Raw genomic sequence first — 11,043 nt, 5'->3', positions numbered from 1 at the left:
CTGACCAGAGCCTCCCTGGGCAGCTGGGTCTGCACTTGCTTCATCCCTGGCGTTTCAGCCCCAGAGTGACAAGAAGTGAATTCGTGCTACAGCAGAGCTTCCTGGCCCGTGGTCCCTTATGGCGGGCACCTGGGCTGTGGCCCACAGCTCGGTCTCTGTGGGAAGCTGTCCACTGTGCTCACAGGTGGCCTCTTCCCCTCTGTCCTTCCATGGTTTCCCTAGGTAGCTTCTTCCTGTAATGCCACCAGGCACGTTGGTTGGGGCCCACCCTTGCGCTCTGTACATTCCAATCCTGACACTTTCTCCAGTACTGAGGCTGAGAATGCCAGCGCAGGAGCTGGGGAGACAGACGCAGGGCTTCACCTCAGCGGCCCGGTTGCCGTTCACTTAACTTCCTTCATGCTAACCCGAATCATCAGCATCAGGGCTGTGAAGGAGAAGAAAAGACGTCCATGCTCAACACCTAGTAACTGTAAGGTACATCCTGACTTTACAGACGTGAAAGCTGAGGAAAAGTTGTCTTAGACATATCATGATAGATAACTTTTTAAAAACTAAAAGCTTCCTGTAAGACTTAGAGAATCAAATCTCTCATTGTTGAAATTAAATTAAAATCCTCATGGTCCAGGACAGGGAGATGAGGAGGCAGCACCCCACAGGTCAAGGCAGGCGGGTCAGTTAGCTCCCTGTTCTCCACACCTCAGCAGCCCTGAGAGTTCACTGTGGCTCAGAGCAGAGAGTGACAAGGGCCCAGAGGGTGACACAGATAGAGCCTTCTGTTAATACAGTGGCCTGACACTCGCAGGCCCCCACCAGGCCCACGTGCCGCACACAGGCTCCTGGCAGCAGCATTTGAGCCCAGACCTCGGGCGGTGGCTGGATAGTGAAGGCTGTCACTCAGTGGTGCATTGTCCCAACATGCCAAGGATGCATCATCCGATGGCACTACTAGAAGGTAAGGGAAGTCTAGGAAGCGATGCCTGCTGAAGGAGGCGGGCCATGGAGGTGCAGCCTCGGGCTGGATCCTGCCCTGGGCCTTTCCTCCCAGGCTGCCCTTCCACTCCGCTTCGCAGCTGCCATAGGGAAGCGTCCTTCCTTCACCAACTCCTCTTCCAGGATGCTGTGCCTCTCCACCTGCCAAGCCTGCACAGATGGAGCCCACCTTGGACTAAAGCCTCAGGAGCCATAAGCCAAAATAAGTCTGTCCTCATCCCATGAAGGGCTTGAGCCAGGCGCTTTGTCTCAGTGACTGAGTGGGGACAGACACAGCTTAGCAATGAGACAAGGCTGTGTGACTTTCCCTTCCTTGCTGCTAGAGAAGAGGGGAGATGGGGCAGGAGAGGGGCTAGAGAGGGTGATGGGGTGGAGGAGGCCTCAGGGCACAGTGCATGCACCTACGAACAGCGCAGTGTGGCCTGTTATTCTGCACAATTAATAGGCACTAATAAAGCTAATGTGAAAATTTTTTAAATTGACTTTCAGGTGTGTATGCAATAAATGAATTTCACATTTAAACTTGGGCCCCATCCCAAAGATATCTGACTATGTTTATGCAAATATTCCAAAAACAAAAAAAAAAAATTTTTAAATCTAGACCCTGCTGGCACCAAGCAGTGTGCATCAGAAACGCCCAATTTAAGGGCATCACCGTCAGATCGGCAGCCAGTCCTAGGGACTGGCCACACAGCACCACCCTTCTGGGCGGCTGATGCAGGAGCAAGAGCCCTTACTTCTCCCTGAGGGTGAGGCCCAGAAACTTAACCCCATCACCCCTTACCCTCAAAGTCACTGGACAGCCAGCCACGGCCCAGGGCTGAACACGAAACCAAAAATCATGGACTCTTTCAAGAGCTCCCCTCCCCATAGCCGCACCTCCACCACCCCCACCATCATCTGCATAATCTGAGGCCCAGCATGGCCACTGCAGATGTGGAGAGCTGGAACTGCATGCCGGCCTTGCTGCTGGCTTCCCCTGAGCATGCAGGATACCTCGCTCTGTCCACACTTTCTCCTTGTGACAAGTCCTGTGTCCCCAGATCTGCCAGCTGCATCAGAAGTATCTCTAGTGGCCAAGAAGAGGTAAATGTCACAGCCTGGCCACTCTCCCACCTCAGTCTTGCTCCATTTCCGAGCTGTCCTTCCAACATCACCCTTCTTTGCAGTCATCCCCAAAGATTCCCAGTCAGCCAGGCCTGGTGCTGAAGGTCTCTAATACCAGCAGTCTGGGAGGCTGAGGCAAGAGGATCACAAATTAGAGCTCAGCTTGAGCAGCAGTCCAGCCCTGTCTCAAAACAAAGAAGAAAAAGAATTGAAAGAGCTGTGAATGTAACAGTGTGAAGGCCCTGGGTTCAATTGCCAAGAGAGAGAGAGAGAGCGAGAGCGAGAGAGAGAGAGAGAAAGCAGCGCCAGACAGACAGACAGACAGAAAGACAGAGAGACAAAGACAGAGACAGAGACAAAGAGAGACAGAGACAGAGGGAGGCAGAGGGGCTGCCACTCTTACGTCGATGTCCCTCTCCTGTAACCTGTGCCTGGATGGCCTATCACTCTTTCCTCCAGTGCTCTGGCCTCGTGTCACCTGGGAGGTGGGCGAACTCCAGAAGGGAGCAAGTGCCAGGCTCCCTGGGCCTCTGGGGCTTCCTGGCCCCTGAGACCAGGCTCCTTCTTGGAGCTGGCCAAGGACAGTGGAGAGGGAGAAGGTGATGGGCAGACAAGCAGCCTGCTATTCCTGGACACATGAAAATACACCTTTGCGAATGGCGTGGCCAGGACAGTCCTGCCTAGCTCCCAGCACGACTCTGTCAGTCTGTTCCTCCTGAAGTCATGCGCCAAGTCGAGCCAGGCGGTGAGAGGGGCTTTCCAGCTCCGGGGCTCTCCATTTGTGGCCTCAGTGCTGGATCCATGAGGACCGCAGTCCCTTGCTCCTCTTATTGAAGGTGGAGGCTGACAGTCTGTCACTTCAAGGCAGAGGAACGGGGACATGTCCCAGGAAGGTAAGATGCCCTCTCCAGCTTCTTCTCCTCAGCCCATGGCCTTCTCCCTGCGTCTCTGCTCACGTGGGATGTGCTGCTCTTCCAGGTCATCTTACATCCTCAGAGAGAACTTGACTCATGGCATAATTACAGGCTGCTCCGTTCCCACCGCAAGTGGCCCCAGACTGCCGCCGCCCCTTGCGGCTCCAACGCCAAAGGAAGCCCGGCATGCCTGCGACACGTTGGTGGACACCCACTATCAGCAGCAGCCGGGCAGAGGCCACAGTGACTCAGTGCAAAGCACCGCATGTCGGGGTCTGCAGGGCCCGTCAGGACAGCCTGCCTGGTCCTCTTGGTCATTCATGAAACATTTCCTGGAGGGCGGATCGTGCCGTGGTAGGGACAAGAGTCTGAATCGCACAAATGGGGATGCTGTGGCCTGGGCAGGCTGCAGGGCATGAAGCTGGTGGCTCCCTCCCAGTCCTTTGTCCTCTCTCCTGAGAGAAGGTCTCTGGGGCTACAAGCCTCCTCAGTGCAGCTCTGGCACTCAGACAACTCTGCTCTCTGCCCACGTCCAGATGGGTGAGCAGCCCCCACTCTGCCTGTGATTGCTGCTGGGGCCGAAGGCACCGAGACACCGCACAGCTTGGTCGCCCGGGCGTGTTTGCCTCCACCAGCACCAAGCTGCAGGGCTCGCGTGGAAGCTCAGCTCCTGGGGAAGGCTTCAGGCACCAGAGCCCAGCGCGCGTGTCCTGTGCTGCTTCCCGAGCCAGGCCAGCTGGGCCTTCTGCCAGAGCTCTCCTCATCGTTTTAATTCAGGTTGTATTTGTGTTAGTACAGTCTCCTTCCACGGCTCCAGCAGCAAAGACACAGAAGTGTGTGTGCATGTGTGTATGCAGAAAGAAACACGCATGTCCGTGTGCACACACAGATGGATAGATAGATGATAGATAGATAGATAGATAGATAGATAGATAGATAGATAGATGATAGACAGACCTTTGCCACCATGACAGACCTCTCGCCAAGCTCCCGCTGTACCTTGCTCACCCTTAGCCCCCTCATCACCACTGGCATGGACTGGTGGAATCTGCAGCAGCCACCCCCCACCTCTCCCTGCTCCTGAACGCCCGCACCGCTCCTCCCCGGTTCCCCATTTTCTTCACATCAATTGCCCAAATCCCTCTGAAGATAAAATCCTAGGGGAAACACCCATCTATCTGCCGTTTTGGGGTCATGGCTCCTGTGTGACCACCGGGCTGGCCCCAATTGCTCCTCCCAGGAGGTCCCAGGAGCCTCCTACTCACAGTACGATTGCAAGAAGATCTCCCAAAACACCACGTCAAAAATTGCTCATTTTCCACCCAGTTTTCTCCTCATTCCACATTCTCTCCCTGATTGGCTGGGAGAGCTCCACAGGGGCCTTGTGTGACTCCCGGCTGAGATTTGGTCACAGAGCCCTAAAAGAGAAGTCATGTGGCCAGAGAGGAGGCAGAGGCGTGCAGCCCCGTCCCCGTGCTTCTGTTGTCTGTGCTAATTTGTATTCACATGCCCTCCCACCCCTGTCACAGAGAAAGAGTGTCCCTCGGAAAGCCTGCTGCACCCACCATCCCCTGGCCAGCCCAGCACCCTCCTCACCTCCTCGCCAGGCAGCAGCGGAGCAAGCCGTGCTCGGGGACAGAGACCTGGCTTTTGGTCTAGCCCCTTGGGCTTTCATGTCTCTCAGTCTGTGAAATAAGGAGAAAGGTGAGCTCCCTCCTAAGGTTACTGTGATCACCAGAGGGTAACGACAACCATTTCATTAGCGGCAACAGGGCAGAGCGTGACACCCCATCAGACTCTCCTATTGTTTATGGGATTATTCGAACCAATGGCATTGGGGATATTTTATAGACTGGCTGAAATGTGACTCTAAAACTTTGTATCAAATAATTCAGGAACTACCGCGCCTACCAGTGGGACTCCCAAGCAAAGGGACAGTCCCTGAGAGGCTTCTGATTCAGTCACGGTCAGACCCATTCGGCTGCAGGGGACATAGCGAGGAGGAGCCGTGCACCAATGTCACATGTATAGCCTGAGGGACAGACTCTTCCTGGGTCACCAAAGGCAGCTCAGGGTGGAGCGTGGGGGACCTAACAGAGCCTAACCCATTCCAAAAATCAACGGCTCAGGACAATGGTTTCTGAGATTCCAGGTAATGATTCCGGGCGCGGTTGTGGCATCGGCTGCTGGCCTCAGCCCATTCTGCAGCTGGCTGCACTGGGGCCCTGGGCTGGCCTTGCTGACCACAGCTGCTGGGGGCCTGCAGGGCCTGTGGTCTGAGTCGGCACAGGGCTGCCCTGCCATCCTCTACTTCAAGAGGCCCAGCTACAAAACTCATGGGTATCACCACAGCCCAGTCCAGGGAAGGGACAGCAAAGCCGGCTCCTGAAGGGACCTGCGGATGGGGATGGGGACTGGGGTTACTAGCGTCCCTGGGGGCTTGGGGGCATCTGCACGTGGAACCCACAGTCACGGTCGGCTCTCAGGCAGGGCAGAAACAGGGGCAGATCTCAATATAGATTTGTAAATAAGTAAATGCTGACTATGAACCTGAGGGGAGAAACAGCGCAGGCCAGACAGCAGTGCAGCTGCAGGACCCTGCACATAACTGCTTCCCAGCCGACAGCGTTGGTCTCCCCAGGACTGCTCAGGCTCAGGGCGTCCCAGGCTCCAGAGGTTCATCTGCGAGGAGGAGTTCTATGCAGACAGACTGCACGCTTGTGAGCTGACCTTTCCCTTGCCGTCGCGCGTGACCCATGCCTCCCCAGAGCTTGGATTCTGCCCGTTAGTACAGGACAGGGGCTTATGGTGTCTGTCTGTCTGTCTGTCTGTCTGTCTGTCTGTCTGTCTCTCTCTCTCTCTGTCTGCAGGATTTGGGGTTTCAGAATTTTAAGACTGTAAGCCTTGGGGACTTTCAAATTTAAGGATTTTTATCTTTTAAATTTCAACATTTGGGATGACGGCCTTTAGGAGCGTGCCTCCCAGGACTACAGTTGATTTTAAAAGCCCCAAATGAATGTTCTAAGATGAAAGTGCTGCCTGAGACTAAAACCCAGCACCGTGCCTGGGACTTCCATCAGATTAGGTGCTGCGGAGGGAACAGACACCGCCCGGGGGCAGCAGGACAGCACCGGGGCCTCCCACGCCCACAGCCAGCCTCCCTAACAAGTAGGAGAGGGGGCTGGGAGTGGACGTGATGGGAGAAACGACCACCAGTTCTTCCAGATTTGATGTAAATAAGAATGAGCAGACCCGGAGTTTGAAAGACACCGGGCAAAAGCAAAGCGAGGAATCAGCATATAGCAGGTCGCTTCAACTGTGGAGTGTCTTGCAAACCAGCCTGTAGAGGAGATCCACCTAGAGACAGGAAGACAGGACCGCGGCTCGCACCCTGGCTCTGCGAGCCGCAGGACGGCGCTGCGGGCTCAGCCCCCGCAGGGGAGGCACAAGCACAGCGAGACAAAACCCGGCATCCTGCGCCGCCAAACAGCAAAGCTCCTCTGCTTTACAAATAATATCTGACTCACCCTCTGAGACTTGTGCTACCAAAACATGTAGAAGAAGATTGTTCAAGAATAAGTGATGGGCCTGCCAAATTGCTCAGGGGATTAAAGCTCCTGCAAGCAGACACAGCGGCAGGGGTCAGATCCCGGACCTGCCGTGCCGGCCCTGCCCCCGGGGCGCGCTGGAAGGGCAATTGAGCCTGGCGTGGCAGCATTTGCACCTGTAATCCCAGCTTTGGGAGGCTGTGAACAGGCGGATCACTAGAGTCAGATCTAGTAGTGAGATCCTGAACACCCTGTAGACCTTTCAAAAAAAAAAAAGAATAAATAATCCTATAGATGCACAAATTCAAGATTTCTAACCTGTACAACATATCACCCCAGTTCTGGTCCACAGTAGCCTCAGCCCTCGGTCCTCACTCTGTTTTGTTTGTGTATTTTAATTCTGTCTAACAAAACCTTTGTATAGCTCTCAATAAGAAAGTAAAAGGAAGAAAGCAGTTAAAAATGTGAAGATATATAAAGAAATGACAACTATAAGAATATGTTACTATAAGAATTAATTGAACTATGAGGTTTAATTATTTGAAATGGACTTTTAAAATAAAATATAATTTAATGTATTAGTAGATGATAAAATATGGAGTAGTAAAATTTATGGAAATGTTATTAAAATAGTGGGAAGCTGGGTGTGGTACTTTGCACCTGCAGCAACAGCCACTCTCGAGGGGGGACTGATGTCTGTCTGGGCCTTATGAGACCAGGTGACAGCGACCACGGTGTAACCTCAAGTAGTTTATCCCCAGGGAGGCCAGCCTGGCCATTCCGTCCTTATCCTGAGGCCTGGCCTTGACAGATGGGCCTTCAGCCACAGCCGTGGTGAGCTCTCCTCTTCTGCCCCGACTCCTGCACGAGCGCAGCCCTGTGTCACAGCTACAGCACTTCCACCTACCGGAGGGGTCCATCACAGAGGAGCCCCGGTGGAGCCAGGAAGGAGAGGCAACCCCCAGCAGGGAGCCAGGATGGCCGGAGCCCGCCTGCCCCAACCCCCGCCTCCTCTGAGCACCTCTGGGTGTCAACCTGACCGCAGGCCACTCTGTACCAACTGACAGGCTGACTCCCAAAGGTCCTAGCTCACCAGAAGTTCTGAGACAGCGCAGAGACTGCTCATCAACCGCGATTTGAGGCTGGCCATCCATCTGCTCCATCTAGGTGGACGGCTGGTGGAGCAGACCCAGGGGATCGCTAAGCAATTCGTCCCAGTGTGACCTGTGCCACCAGCTCTAAGTGCTAGTGAGCCGCGTGCACACACACAAGCCCCGCCGTGCGTTTTCTAAGAGAAATGAACATGGCAGTGCCCTGGGGTCTGGCAAAGCCACCTTGAAGGCCCCATCGCTCCTGGGGGTGCTGCTCTCCCCTGGCCCATCGGGGGAGCGGGCTAGCTGTCACAGGGTCACTCCACAGCCTTCCATAATAAGGGTGCTTGCCAGTGACTTTAAGAAACTGAGTGGAACAGAGGATCAGATCTGTAATTCGCAGTATATATACAGATTTCAAACAAATATATAAAAATATAGATTGTCCAAATGGGAGCTCTTCTGCATGCTAACAGCATTTTCCAGGTTACAATGATTCTGTCCTTCACTGGTATTAAAAACTCCATTCCATACTAGGTGTGGTGGTGCATACCTGAAATCCCAGGCCTCGGGCAACTGAGGCAGGAGGATCACTGTTCAAGGCCAACCGAAGTGCATAGTGAAACCCTGTCTTAAAAAGACAAAAAAAATTTTTTTAATACATATATACATATTCAACTATTTCAAACAAAAAGAAGGGAGGAAATGACAAGGGAAGGAAGTGGGAAGGACAGAGAGAAGGACAAATTAGCTGCGGCTGGTGGGAATGAAGCCAGGCGTACTGGTCGGGCCCACCCTGGCTCTTGTCACACAGTGTGGCCAGGTTCACCTCATGGCTGCCCTCAGATCTGCTCCCCTCAGTGGGGCCCACACATAGGTGGGCTGTCTCCATGAGGAGGAGGTGGGAGCCCAGCCCCTGTCCCATCCAGGGCTCACAGCCCAAAGCCAAGCGCTGACGCCGGCCCGGTGGCAGCCTCATCTCTGGAGTAGCTGCTGTTGCTTGTTTCCTGGGGATGCTGAGAGGAGGGGTTCCACCCTGCAGCCCCCCGAGGTGTCAGGAGGAGCAAGTTCTCACAGGAAGGGGCCCCAGGAGAACAGTGTGGCACGGAGTTTCAGAAGGGTGAACAGACGCAGCCTTCACAAGGAAACTAGAAAATACTGACTGGACAGTGAGCTGAGCTGACCCTCCCTGACCTTGGCCGTCTCTCCCCACAGGCCAGGATCACATTTTATCCACAGTTTGGAAACTGGAAACTGGAAAGGAGGAAAGCCGGAAATGACGAATAAAGGGGCAAGAAAATGATTTCTCTCCTTGGCCTCTACCTTAGGAAAATCAGTCAAAGCTGGTACAGCCTAAAAGTATTGACTGTACACACAATCACAGAGGGTGGGGAATCACCACGATGCTGTGGAATGACAACATTAGCAGGCATTTAAGATGCTGATTCCAAATAATTTAACCAACGTGAATTGTTTACTGTTCCCATTAAGTGCCGAGTGCAGAGAACGCACGTGTGGTTGTGAGGAGCGGAACAAGAACCAAACCTCACTGAAAAGATCGCGGCCCCCTGCTCTTCATGCAGCAGGCAGGGCTGAGGGGCCGGGGCTGGCCTCGGGTCCACGCGGGACAGGCCAGGCCTAAAAGTCCTGGAAGGAAAACAGAGGCGCTGCCACAGACTGGAAAGGCGCCACGCTGGCTCGCCCCAGGCACTGCGCGGGCTTGGCCGGGCCTTCCTGCACCCTCACCTGCCTTCTTGGGGCTCGGGACCTTGAAGTACAGCCCTGAAACTGACTCACAAAGGTGAACAGGAAGGAGAGGGGAGGAAAAGATGGAGGAAGACAGCGAGGAGGGCAAGGAAAGAGCTACCTGGCCCCAGTTACTTTTTGCTTGGGTTTCTAAGTTGTTCACTGAGGGGAGGGCATTGCCACAATGAGGGTGAGAGTGGTGGGGAGGAAGAGGGACAGGAAGGGGCAGAACTGCTCTGAGCCGCTCACCAGGCCCAGAGGATGAGGCCCGTATCAAACACTTGATGTGTGCAGCCGTCGCGCCAAGTCCGGGGGGCAGGCCTGCTTGGAGAAGGCCCTGGAGCCGCGGCGCAGCCTGCCCCGGGTGAGACCCGCCTCCTTCCCACTCTCAGAACCCCCCGCTCCCCTGTGGCTGAAAGAAAAATGTATGTCTTTCCCTGTCTAAAAATGACTTCTATATTACTCCCTTCCCTAACTGGAAGCTGACATTTCGGAGAAACTCTGGTAAGATCCAATTCATTTAGACACATATTAAGTTTCTACTACAAGAACTAGGTTAAAGCTGAAGCCAAGTATGTTGACCGCTGTGGGCTCCTTCTTCTTTTTAAAAACCCTGTTGTAAGTTAAGCTATAACCTCGAATTAATGTATCTGGTCTTTGAGTTCTTTTCATTTTTCCAATAAAAACAAAAAGACTCAAGCTGGTTAAACAGTTCAGCTAGCTTGACGAGCATTCTCTTTTGTGTAATCTCCAAAGCTTACTATCACACTAAAAAATGGCAGGCATTGAAGAAACTAAAGGGGAAATTCGCAGGGGCCGCGCAAGCCACCTCCATACTCGGGGTCCAGCCTGGCTCCAGGGTTCTCCCTGGGAAGGGAGCAGCTTTTCAGAACAGAGAATTGGCTATTTACCCTTCCAATGTATTTGGCTTTTATTGACTTGAACACAGAAGCCAAAAATAAAAAATGAAGGCAACCACCAAGTCTTTTAACTCTATGGGCCTGTGTTGTCCCAATTTTAAGCACTCCGCTTCGGGTGCCAGCGGGAGGAGAGAAAAACGGCAGTGAGAAGAAAAATGAAAACACATTTTAAAAAGAAAATATGTCTTCGCAAGCAATCACTTTACTTAGTGGAAGCCACAGCTTTATGACTTTTCAGCAGACAGAGAAGTGTATTTTTTAATTCTCCCGTTCCTCGGGGGCACTAAAGCCACACTATAAAGCAGCGGGCTGCCAATCAGTCATAAAAAGCTTAACGGATGATGACACGCGTGACAGCGGGGTGATATATCACCACCCTTTTAAACCAGAGACCAATTCTTAATTCTCCAAACTCCTCATAACAAAAGAAGCCTCAGAGAGCAGGGCAGAGCTAACATCGTCGACAGGACGGGGAAGGCTCGGCTTGCCTTCCAGCCCCCGGCTTGTCCAAACTGAACCCTGCACACAAACCTGTACTTGTGAGCTGCCCTCGTCCACCAGTTAATCAAAGCCCTGGAAGTCCGAGGGGACCTGTGTTTATGGAAATCTGGTGTTTCTGTAAAGTTTTCAATGAGGCTAAAGAGAGCCGTTCATCTCATTTTGAAGCTGATCTTGCCAAGTGGTTTTCCAATGCCGGGTCTTCTGGCTTGGTCAGCATTTAGGA

At 53.3% G+C, this 11,043-nt stretch overlaps 1 long non-coding RNA gene across 1 annotated transcript; it reads right to left on the bottom strand.

Annotated features, from left to right (window-relative positions):
• Positions 1-6: 6 nt before the first annotated feature.
• LOC111815508 lies at positions 7-8,241 on the bottom strand. Its single transcript, XR_002820192.1, has 3 exons — positions 8,207-8,241; positions 4,611-4,699; positions 7-427 (listed from the first exon to the last, which is right to left on the bottom strand). It is a non-coding gene; the product is annotated as an uncharacterized LOC111815508 (long non-coding RNA).
• Between the last annotated feature and the right edge of the window lie 2,802 nt (positions 8,242-11,043).

This window comes from Octodon degus, unplaced genomic scaffold (assembly GCF_000260255.1).
Source record: "Octodon degus isolate 3935 unplaced genomic scaffold, OctDeg1.0 scaffold00017, whole genome shotgun sequence".
NCBI lineage: Eukaryota > Metazoa > Chordata > Mammalia > Rodentia > Octodontidae > Octodon > Octodon degus.
This window is presented reverse-complemented; position numbering and strand designations above follow the sequence as displayed.